Source organism: Rhinoderma darwinii, chromosome 2 (assembly GCF_050947455.1).
Source record: "Rhinoderma darwinii isolate aRhiDar2 chromosome 2, aRhiDar2.hap1, whole genome shotgun sequence".
NCBI classification, from domain to species: domain Eukaryota; kingdom Metazoa; phylum Chordata; class Amphibia; order Anura; family Rhinodermatidae; genus Rhinoderma; species Rhinoderma darwinii.
In genome coordinates this window covers 116,045,900-116,058,778 of record NC_134688.1, presented here as the reverse complement: position 1 = coordinate 116,058,778, position 12,879 = coordinate 116,045,900, and the positions used below count along the sequence as shown (strand labels likewise).

Below are 12,879 nucleotides of genomic sequence, written 5' to 3'. Positions count from 1 at the left end.
AGTGTATGATGCTGACGAATCAGCATCATCCACTTCTGTTCGTTAACGCCCAGCTTCTGGCATTGCAGACACACAGCGTGCTCGAGAGATCACGCTGTGACGTCACTCACTTCCTGCCCCAGGTCCTGCATCGTGTCGGCCACATCGGCACCAGAGGCTACAGTTGATTCTGCAGCAGCATCAGCATTTGCAGGTAAGTAGCTACATGGACTTACCTGCTAACGCTGATGCTGCTGCAGAATCATCTGTAGCCTCTGGTGCCGACACGATGCAGGACCTGTAAGTGACGTCACAGATCTGCACTGCCAGAAGCTGGGCGTTGTGAAGAGAAGTGGATGATACTTCTCATCAGAACGCCCAGCTAGTAAAAGTAGTAAACACGCCCCGATGTACGCACATAATACACGCCCACTTGGACTTTTACTTTTCAACACGCCCAGTTGGACTTTATAAATACAAAAATGGTCATAACTTGGCCAAAAATGCCCGTTTTTTTAAAAATAAAAACGTTACTGTAATCTACATTGCAGCGCCGATCTGCTGCAATAGGAGATAGGGCTTGCAAAATCTGGTGACAGAGCCTCTTTAATGACAGCCATTTTTTACGTTTTTCCATAGTCTCAAAGAGCTATAACTTTTTTTATTTATGAGTCGACATAGATGTATACGGTCTGTTTTTTTGCGGGACAAGTTGTAGTTTTTAATAGCACCATTTTGGGGTTTATAGAATTTATTGATTAACTTAACTTTTTTTTTGGGGGGGGGGGGGGGAGGGGGAATACAAAAAAACCTGCAATTTCTCAATTTTTTGCGTCCTAAATTTACGCCGTTTACCGTGTCGTATAAATAACTTTATTCAGCTAGTTGTTGGGATCGTAACGATACCAAATTTATACATATTTTGTATGTTTTACTACTTTTACACAGCGAAAACATAATTTTGAAAAAAAACAAAAAACGTTTGTCTCCATATTTGAAGAGCCGTAACTTTATTTTTTCGCCGATGCAGTTGTATGAGGGTTTTTTTTGCGGGACGACTTATTGGTACCATTTTGGGGTAGATGCGATTTTTTTTTTGATCACTTATCAATTTTTTTTTAAAGAAAACAGCAGTTTTTGCATGGTTAATTTTTATTTTTTAAGACTTTCACCGCACAGGTTAAATGATGTAATAAGTTTATAGTTGGGTCGTTACGGACGCGGCGATACCAAATATGTGTAACTTTACTTTATTTTGGTTTTTAATAATAAAGCAGTTTGTAAGGGGAAAAGTGGGTTTTTCATTTATTTTTCACTTTTTATTCCTTTTATTTTTTTTTTACTAGTCCCACTAGGGGACTTCACTATGCAATTATCCGATCACATTTATAAACACACTGCAATACTTTCGTATTGCAGTGTATTATGCCTGTCCGTGTAAAACGGACAGGCATCTGCTAGGTCATGCCAGAAGCATGATCTAGCAGGCATTCACTACAGGCAGACCTGGGGGCCTTTATTAGGCCCCAGGCTGCCATCGGAGACACAGACACTCTGATCTTATCGCCGGGCATCAGTGGGATGAGAGGGAGCTCGCTCTCTCTCTCTAAAACCACTCAGATGCGGTGCTTGCTATTGAGCGCCGCATCTTAGGGGTTGAACGGGTGAGATTGATACGGATATGTATCTCACCCGTTCGAGCAGGGACGTCCCCAGCCACCTCCGAGAGCAGGGACATTTAACGGCTCCCTGCTCTGTTTATTTATTCCGATGCAGCGCCGTAATAAGGCTAACGGGTTAAGCCTGGCAAATTGATTTCCCAATGCATTGTAGAAGGTGGACATACACATTAGATGAATGTTGGCCGAAGCCACCAATTTGTGTATTGCCGAGTCCTGACTCTCCCCTGACCGAAGATGTCGGAGGAGCTGAGGATCGGGCTGTTGGATTGTGAACATGCAGATCCTTTTGTTTGTGAGGGGATAAGCAGATGCAATTGGTGTTTGGTAGCCGCTTATGCCCTTCCCACTATAGAGATTACATTGGATGGTGAATTGTGAACGAATTCTCACTGCAAAATTGGGCAAAACAAAATGGTGATGTTAGAATAATTTTAAATCCCTGACAGTAGAGAAGGCCCAATCCGTCCTTTTATGTTCTTGTAGTATTTTCTAGACATTGCTGTGTATAAAGACTAGTGTTGTCAAGAAGTGAAGTAGGTGCCAATGGTATGTAATTAGATTCCAATTTTCATTTTTACAGGGCAGATTATGCAGGTTGCATCTACACATGCCATGCTGGAAGTGGTTTTTGCTGCAATTGTCAATGCATTACTTAAAATGACAAAAAAATAAAATATATGTATCTAAAATGGTGGTAAACACCGCACACAGGAATACGGACTAAAATATGTGAAGTCATCTAAATGGTCACTATAGGCAACTACTCTACCTTTAGGGCTTATTCAGACGAACGGGATATACGTCCATGCAATGCACGTGATTTTCACGCGCCTCGCACGGACCTATTAGTCTATGGGGCCGTGCAGACTGTCCGTGATTTTTATGCAGCGTGAGTCCGCTGTGAAAAAGTCACGACATGTCTGTTCTTTGTGCGTATTTCGCGCATCACGCACCCATTGAAGTCAATGGGTGCGTGAAAATCACGTGCACCACACGGAAGCACTTCTGTGGGACGCGCGTTATTCGCGCAACAGCTATAAAACTATTAATGAAAACAGAAAAGCACCACGTGCTTTTCGGTTTACAAACATCCAAACCGAGTGTCATAATGATGGCGGCTACGCAAAAATCACACAGCCGCGCATCATACAGGGATGACACACGGAGCTGTTAAGTACCTTTTGCGAGCGCAAAACGCGCACACACACACACACACGTGTGAATCCGGCCTTAGTCTGTACTATTTGCAGATTACAGGTCTCAAAATGATGTCCACATTGAAACTATCCATGCAACGGTTCTCAGGATGGATGCAAGATGAACTGCAAATATTGGGCCAGGAACAAAGTCGTTTTGCAATCTCCTCAGAGGACTTAGGCCTCATGAACACGACCGTAGCCCTGTGCACAGCCGTGATTTTCGGGTCGGCTGGCAGTGGACTGTCAGCCGCGAGCCATCCGCAAATCACGGGCCGTGCACATTGCCGCAGCCATTATTTTCAATGAGTCTGGACCACAGAACACGGCCATAATAAGACATGTCCGTTCTTTCTGCGGTCCAGGCTCCCGGGCCATGCACGGACCGTGAAAACCACGGTAGTGTGTAGGGGTCCCATAGGAATGAATAGGGCCGCAATTCTCGCGTGGATTTTCAGGGGAATTACGGCCACAAAAACACGTTTTAATAAAATATAAAACAAAAATTGTATTTATTAGCGACTGAACTTTTTTACTGTGTTCTTACATTTACTTATCAATAGGGGTTGCCATACAGAGATGGAATACGACACATACAACCCCATAGAGAATACGAACGGGAGCCGTTCCGTTCTCAGAAGCGTACGCCGTCTGTGTGGGAACGGCGCATGCGCCGCTCCCACACAGACCAAAACTAAGCTCGTTCGAAGGGCGAAATCCGGCGCCATTTTCATGTGGACCGGAAGCTGCTGCCGGACAGTAAGATGACAACTTCCGGCCATATGTTCAACGAAGCAAAGGCGCAAGCCAGCAGAGGTGGCAGGAACAGGTCATTTCTGTTCGTGTATGTGATGTGTGATACTGACTACTGAGCCCTGTATCTAATCCTCCTACACTGTGTGCCGCCATTTTCTGAGCGACTGCAGTGTAGGAGGTTTGAAGATTCAAACCCCTCCTTCTCCTGGCACTAGCCAGAATAAGGGAGGGGGGATTGTGTGAGGACACTAGAGGAGAGTGAGTCCACCCCAAATTTGCAGCATAAATCAATGAGGTTGCTTTACCAGTGACCATGCTGCAATTTTGGGAACTGCTCCCTCTAGTGACCAGCACATGGAAATTTTAAAAATTAGAATCTAATTTATAATATTTCCTGACTTGTGAAAACATTACACATAGTATTTGAGTGATTAAAAACAAATTGTTTAACTGCAAAAAAAAAAAAAACTTTCAAGCGACAGATTCCCTAAAAGATTAATACATGACTATGGGGCCATTCACACGGCTGTTTTTTTAACGGACTGTGTGGACGGCCGAGGAAAAAAACAGGACATGTCCTATTTTTGCCAATTTTCCCGGATCACTCAATTAGACTCAAGTCTATGAGCAGCATAGAGAAACAGTAGATGTTTTTTTTTACAGCCAATTTGACACCCAGTCATGTGAATAAAGCGTAAGGTGTAGAACTTCATCTTTCTTGAATACAGACACACACAGTAGATCCTAAATTTCCATTTTCTGCACATTAAGGACAATACCAATTCTGGCATTAGTGATCAGGTGGACATTTTTTTTCCTCCTTCCCACACTTTTTTATGCCAACATATCCTTAGTTTGGTTCTGCACGGGTAATAAACTTGTTTGTTTTTTTGGGGTTACATATTTACAGTTTTATACAAGTCATTTTTGTTCATGGTAAACTGCATAAATATTTTTTGCCATATTCCCCCTTTTTATGAAATTCCGACAATTACCAAATATGATTTTCTGTTTGGTGACTTAACAAAAAGGTAGAATTCAGATTTTTTTTAAATTGTGTTTTGTTTTTTTAGCAAATTAAGGTAAGGGGCGGATTGCAGTACCAAGTCAGGTTATTCAGTTTAGAAAAAAAACAGACAACTTAGGGGCGATCTAATTACAATGTACAAATCTATAATTGAACAGTACATGGATTTTTCTAATCTTTTTATACCTAGGCCTGCAACCATGTCAAGGGGGTATTCGCTACATCTCTAGCAGAGGTCAAAGAGTCACAGACATCTGTAAAGGCACTTGGAATGGTATAAAATTAGTCTCACGATTGGCAGCAACAATAGACGTCACCAGGCAGTAAGCCAATGAGTGGCGATGTGGATTGCTGCAGGCCGGTAGTCTCAGCACCCGCGTGGGATATTACCCGCTGTGCTAAGAGAAATAGAAGCTACCTGGGATGTGCGGTGCTGGTACCACTCCAGTGGCAGCAGCCAATTACGTTTTTGTTGCGTCCCATCCTGATCAGAGTTCCTTCCGTTACTACTGGAAACATCCTCCAGTAGTTCTTCGCTCGGCAGTTGAGCACGTGAGGTAACTTCTCATATGTTATCTATGGGATCTCTCTCTCAGGATGTGCAGGCAAACTGCGCGTGCGTGGCTTCCTCGTCTTCAGCATGGGACAGAATGAGGACTTGCTTTTAGCCTATTGCCGGCTTCCACTAAGCGTAACAGTCATGTAATAGTTGCAGCGGGTGGAGAGGTCAGCTGCTCCTACCGGTTCTCCCTTCTGTGCTCTGTAACGTGAGCAAGTGTCTTCGTGGTTACAGCGCATAGGAGAGGGAAGAACCGTCGCTAAGATCAGCTGACAGCTCCTCCTGCTGCAACTAATGCAAGTATACATAGAGCAGATGGTCATGACATCTGTGTGATACAATTTCCTTAAAAGGCGGAAAGACACTGGTGTGGTTGCACAGAGAGTAGGGACTACGAGGCAGAAGTGGCAGAGCAGGTACGCACTTTACAAATAGAGGCAGAAACTATCTATAGATCAGAGAAGATGAGGTATGCTGGTGGGAAATGTAGTTTGGCAGCGTTAACGTGGTATTAGAAGCTGGACCGCCCATTCTGTTCCATGAAGGAAGAACTTACACAGGAGAAAAAGGGGAGCTAAAAACATACAAGGAGAACATAGTAAGTTTATTTTAACATGAGGCAATCTATTTGCACATGTTATGATGGTACTGGGCTTTGTTAAAGGGGTAGTCCCACAATCCATTGGGTTTTTTTCAACAAACATTATTAGGCCGAGTTCACATGTTGCGGATCTCGCCTTTGCACAGGGTAAAATCCACGTTGAGATTCCGCGACAAGTGAACTCAGCCTTATAGGACAGCCCTGGGGGCTAGCGTTGGTCCCTGGGCTGTCACTATATTAAAAACAAAGATCACTGGTGTTCACAGTGATGGAACAAAGAAAGCAGTCTACACACGATGGCATCCCAATCAACTTTGATCACTGTGCTGAAGGTGTTAGTTGCCACAGAACATCCACACATTAAGGCTGCCCGTAAATAAACCTTTTTTGTGCGAGATTCGATGATGCTTCAAAAATGTGCAATAATCTTATTATACTTGAAATAGAACAAGAACATTTTAAAATCAACCAGTCATTTTATCAAAACCTTAGTTGAATCGGATGGAAAAACACTCCATGTATGTCCAGGTCAAGATGCAGCTTTATATATAAAGTTGACCATACATGTAAGGATCTTAGGCCAGATTCACACAGGGAAGTTTGACGTTTTTGGGGTTCCCCTCCCAATGAAAAACTAGGAGTGGATTTAAAGTGAATGTCTCATCTAGACTACCCCTTTACATATGCCCTATTAGGGAACATCATTGTGGGGGACCTCCCACTCAGGACCCCTCTGAGTTAGAGAGAAAAGCCACTACGGCCCTATTCACGTGCCGTTTTTTTCCTTCCGTGGGAGTTACACATCGGTAGGACTCCCAACGTATACCCTCGACGGAGGGTGGCGACGTATCCCACTGTGGGATATGCAGCCCGAACACCATTCCCAGGCAGAGCGCTACCTGAAGTGCTGTGCTCGGGAAAGCTCCTGATGACCGTAAAATCAGTAGCTTTGTAATGCAGGACTCCCCAGCTGGAGCATCTAATGAACTTTGGCCAGGGACTCCAGGACTGGAGAATCCCCAGTGACATCTGGCCGGGGACTGTATAGTTGACAGCTCCTGACATCATTGTCCATATATGGAGTGACATCAGGAGCTTCCCTAGGCCGAGCACTACCTGATGCTCTTCCCAGGAATTTGGAAACTGCGACATAGATATTTAATGTCTAACTGTGACATATACCATAGAGTTCCTACCATGTTAAAACTAAGTTGTTGTTTTATCGGGATACCTCTGGATGGAATAGCGTAGTCTACTACGATTTTCCAAACTTTTGGGGAAAAAAAAAAAAAGTATACCGACGTATTACAGCCCGACAGAGGCCCAAAAGGACACTTTTTTGGCCTTAGTCTGGCTAATAGAGCCCTAAAGACACGTCTAGTGTGTACGTCGGGAGTTTTCCCGACGTACACCCTAAACCTAGGGAATAGACGCAATGTGAATGGGGCCTAACAAGTAGCAGCTGTCGTTCTGGTGAACTGGACTTTCCCTGTAGCCTCCTCTGCGGGGAAAGTGAACAGCTGACGACGACTTCCCACAGCAGTCAGCTGTGATTCTAGTTCCCGGGACCACCGGCAATCCCCTGATCGCCACACTGGTGTCTCTTATATGATCAGACAAACCTATGAAACAGAGAGGTGTAATTATTTTCTTATAAAAAAAAAATAAAAAAAAAAAACACACTAAAAACCTGCACCCAACTTCACCGTGTGAACCAGGCTTATATTCCCCTCCCTATTTCTTGCATCTCCTCAGCTAGGTGTACAGGTTTACTTCAGTAGAAAAAGCAGCTGTCCGGTGCCACTTATTCCCAGGGAACAAAGAATCCTGCAGGTTAAATATATCAAACCTGTCAAATCTTCCTTCCAAGTCATCAGCAAGGGACAATCCGGCAAGAACCAATGACAAGATTATGTCTGGTTTAAAGGTGTTGACCCCACTGGGGTAAATGGGCATTATAGAGTAAAGATTGTCTCTTGTTCTGACCATATAGCCAATTTCATCCACAACAATAGTCTTTAAAAAAAAAAAAAAAAAAAAGATTCAGCCCCTAAACTCTTTACAGTAAGGCATGCTCACACATTGTGGATTGCGTCAGGATTCCAGCAAACTTAATGGCACATTCACATGCCCTAGAATAAATCTGAAGCATGTTCATTATGGACGCTGAAAAGTGATGTCAAATCCTGACCATGTGAACATTCACTAACACCGCTATTATACAAGAATTGATCGATATATATATATATATATATATATACACACACACACACACACACACACACACACACACACACACACAGTAGATTTACGATTTGTGGTGCACTGCTTAACATTTCCCCAGTATCCAGTTGATGGACAGCGATCATGATCTACGGCAGGTTTCCCTGTCGGAAAAGGAGGCAGTATTCAAACTGCATATGACTTTAAAGCCATGCCGCCTTTTTCCAACACATCACAATTGTCAGGAAAATAAATACATTTTGATGATTAGTAAAAACTGAATTTCAACTGAAAAGCGCAACAATTGCATTGATAAATATACCCCAATATACAGCAGGAGGTAGCACAAATCAGAGACCCCAAAACCAGACTGGTCCACGTTGCTAGGTTACAGAATGCCAGAATTTCTGACCCATGTTTTTATGGTGTAATTTTACTCTCACTTGGTGTTTTGGGCAAATCTGTTCATGTGATGGGGCTTCATGCACCAATTTGCACGCGCAGTTATATATATATATATATATTCCAGTGGCCCACAATGCTTTATGTAACAACTCTGATTTTATTTCTAGAAATACATATAAGATAAATAATGTCAGCCAAACACAGCGCCTGCCAGACTGGCTCTAATCCCCACATACAACTTATACCAAGGAGGTTTGGCTCAGGAGACTGGAAATGTAAACAAGAAAGTTATATAGTCACACATATTGATGTATATTAGCAAAAAGTTTGAAAAACAATAAAGAGATAAAACTGTTGCCAGTTTCTAACAAAGCCACAACATGTAGATCACAATGTGTAGGCATTTAACCAGGGCAAGCGCGTAGAGGAACATGCCCAGCACATGGCACCTCCAGGACACAAAGACCTGAGGTTATAGCCAGGTATCTGACACATACACTAGCGGCTGCCCCTATTACCACCCATGTGTTACTGGCACCATGGAATCTTTCAGCCCATAGATGGTCATAGACATAGGCAGTTTTACTACACATACATAGGTCATATTTTAGCCCAGCGCACAACCGTAAGCGACGTGATTTACGGTAACAACGTGAACCGTTTTCACACGTCTATTAGAACGCTTACGGACACTATGTACATACAGTAAGATATCGTTGACGACAAATATGGCACAATCACACAATCTATTAAAGTTTTATCCTTTTCTTAATTTGAATTAATCCTGTGCTCTAGTAAAGAAGAAGACGACACGATAATCTCTAGCACATAAACAAGTCGTTGTGTCCATGGTCAGCTCCATACATGTCCGGCTGTCCTCCTCACACCGTATACAACACTCCACACCAACGAGGCCTGAGCCAGTCCGGGGAGCACACTGCCCTGGGCACCCGGGACAAGCGGCCTGGCATTGTACTGACGTGGGAAGTGAACGGGCCGCAGCATATACATCCTCACAGGCCGAGGAGGGGGCGCACAAAAGAGGCACAACACACACACAGATATAGAGCCGGTCACCCCCAGCATCCACCATATTTCCAGCGTCCCACCCAGCTCTCCCCGCCTCTCACCTCTACAGTGGCCGGGGCAGCATCTCACCCCGTCACCCGATACTATGCCCGGGAGCTTGGGGGCAGTGGGGAAGCAAGGCACCCCAGTCTGCAGTTACGGCCTCCCCGGCCTTCTTTACTCCATGCCCCGGCGTCCCACTGCTTCCCGATCTCCTCTCTTCCACGTCGCTCGCTTCCTGTCGTTAACCGCCTCTTAATTCTCAGTCGCCGAGCTCAAAATTCAGTCGCCATTTTCCTTGCCCGGAGATAAAATAGTCCAGACGAGTCGGGATATCCCCGATCGTAGCGCTCAGGCCGCAGGCCCCCCCTCCCGGCACACACAGGGGAAACAGTCCGGAAGCAGGGGGAAGGCAGCAGCGAGGGCGGAGCCAATGTCTTTGTCGGTGTATCCGGTTGCCAGATTTCGTTGCTCTTTTCCAGCACCGGGTCTTTATTAGAGCTGCGGCAGCGGAGGAGGAGGGATACGCGCGACCGCTCGGGATGTGACTGTGCAGTGACGCGGCTCCGCACAGGATGCTTCCGCCGGGGGATTAACCGCTTCACTGCCGGGCACTAGTGGGGAAAAAGCACGTGGGAAACAGAAAGGGGAGGCTGCCGGGTGTCCTCCAAAAATGGTGGGCGGGAGGTGACGATAACCGTAATAATAATAATAACAACAACGATAAACACGAAGGGAGAAGTAGGCCTGTGTACAACCCGACGAGCATTCACTGTAGAGAATTTACCTGTGGTACAGGTACGCGGCAGCCTATTGTCACAAAGAAAACATGTCCTCTCTCCACAGACCGGGCGCTCAAATCATTCACCTGAGGAGAGCGTTCTCCCTGACCGTGTTCACACCACAGATAATACTAGAAGTCCTTGACTTGTCCTTTTCCATTAAGTTGTTAAAAGTCTATTCAAATTAATATATATTTTTCTGGGAAAGTTGGGTGACAACCCAATGGCCTCTTCACTGTGTCATTGTCGCCAGCTTTTCTGCCTTTAGTGATTTGTCTAGTTATGTAGCAAGAGATTTCTTCTTCAATAACTAAGCAGATTTACAATACATGACATGAGGAAATCTGGATGAAAAGCCCAGTGAGAGTTGTAGTCCATATTAGTTGTTACCAAGGGCAGGTTTACATGGACCCCTGTAGCCACAGTGCGCCCCTTATGCCACAACTTCCCAGTATACTAAATAGCAATATGGTCGCCAGTGATGTTTTTGTTATGGTTTTTGTTGCCTTTTTTTTGTTTGTGTTTTTCTGGTAAATAATAATATATGTACCTGTCATTTTTACCAAATAAAGCAAAAAAAAAAGAATTTTTTTTTTTGTAATGTAACCCTTTTCTCCCAGAAAATGTCGGTGCTGTACTAGTTCAGAATTGCTTTGTTTTTGCCTTCCCTCATTCATCTCCATATCAGGCATAACTTTTTTTTATTTTTACGTCAACATAACTGTAGGATTTTTATGAGTCAATGTACGTTTTTTTTAGATGTATGGTATTGCAACATTATGCCATTCTAGTGAATAGAACAGCGCTGCAATACCTTGCACAGATGCTACGAAAGTAACGGCGTGTGCAAGTACGAATGGCTCGATACACAAGGTAAACAAGGAAGAGGCTGTAACGCTCGCTGGAGCGCTGCAACCCCTTCAAATAGCTGATCGGTCTCGTTGCCAAGAGTTGGACCCCCACCGATCTGATATTGATGGCCTATCCTAAGTATAGGCCATCAATAGTAAAATCCTGAAGAACTCCTTTAACCCCTTCCCGTAAAAGGGCGTGACTGATAAGGATAGCTAAATACAAATGGGTGTACAGTCACATCTTGAAGATGAAGCGGGCGCAGGAGCTGTGCCCGCTCCATCTGTAGAGAGTGCCGACTGTAATATACAGCTGACTTCCCGCTGCAACGGCGGAGATTGGAGTTATCTCTGATCGCCGCCGTTTAACCCCTTAGATGCCGCAGTCAATAGCGACCGTGGTATTTAAGTGGTTCACAGAGGGAGGAGGCTCCCTCTGTACCCCATCGGCCCCCCTGAACGATCACAGGGTGCTGATGATTGGCAACCAGGAAGCCTGTCAATGACCTCCTGGTCGACCATGTACAGAAGCCTATTTGGTCCTGCCAAAGGCAGGACCTAATAGACTGTCCGTTGAAAAATGACTTACAATACACTGCACTACACAAGTACATACATACGTAGTGCAGTGTATTGCACAGAGGATCAGAATATCAGGCCTTCAAGTCCCCAAGTAAGGCTTCGTTCACATCTGCATTGGAGGCTCCGTTAGGGGTCTCCGTCGCAGATCCGGCAGGGATTACCAGAGACAATAGCTGTGCTATTATGTCCGGTAAAATCATGGACACCCCGATGGAACCTATTAAAGTCAATGGGTTCCGTATTCAAAGGTGGTGTTCATTGTGCAACGGAACCGTTGCTTCCATTTTTCCCTTGTTCTGCTTCTCTGATGGAGCAGAACAACGGAATTTCACAACGCAGATGTGAACGAAGCCTAAGGAGCCTCACACACACGAGCATGTTCGGTCCGTCATATATGCTCCGTACATCGGCCGCATTTCCCGGACCGAACACACTGCAGGGAGCCGGGTTCCTAGCATCATAGTTATCTATGACGCTGGGTGTCACTGCCTCGCTGCGGGACAACTGCCCCGTAATGTAATAATGTTTTCAGTATGGGACAGTTTTCCCGCAGCGAGGCAGTGACACTTAGGCCGGATTTACACGAGCGTGTGCGTTTTGCGCGCGGAAAAGGTACTTAACAGCTCCGTGTGTCAGCCGCGTATGATGCGTGGCTGCGTGATTTTCGCGCAGCCGCCATCATTATGACACTCTGTATGTTTGTAAACAGAAAAGCTTGTGGTGCTTTTCTGTTTTCATTCATACTTTTTACTGCTGTTGCGCGAATCACGCGCGTTACACGGAAGTGCTTCCGTGTGCTGCGTGTGATTTTCACGCACCCATTGACTTCAATGGGTGCGTGATGCGCGAACAACGCACGAATATAGGACATGTCGTGAGTTTTACGCAGCGGACACACGCTGCGTGAAACTCACGGGCAGTCTGCACGGCCCCATAGACTAACATAGGTCCGTGTGAGGCGCGTGAAAATCACGCGCGTTGCACGGACGTATTTCACGTTCGTCTAAATAAGCCCTTAGCGTCATAGATAACTATGATGCTAGGAGCCCAGCTTCCTGCAGTGTGTTCGGTCCAGAAAATGCGGCCGACGTACGGAGCGTATATCACGGACCTAACACGCTCACGTGTGGGAGACCTAAGGCTATGTTCACAAAGAGTTTTTTGCAGG

The 12,879-nt window shown here is 45.1% G+C and overlaps 1 protein-coding gene across 5 annotated transcripts in view; it reads right to left on the bottom strand.

The window, feature by feature from the left end:
* Positions 1 to 10,080, bottom strand: part of KMT2D (lysine methyltransferase 2D) — a 193,794-nt gene extending 183,714 nt beyond the window's left edge. For all 5 annotated transcript variants that reach the window (XM_075852187.1, XM_075852188.1, XM_075852189.1 and 2 more), the window contains exon 1: positions 9,559 to 10,080. The gene's annotated coding sequence lies outside the window, so the exon portion shown is untranslated. The remainder of the gene's footprint in view (positions 1 to 9,558) is intronic.
* Positions 10,081 to 12,879: the final 2,799 nt, after the last annotated feature.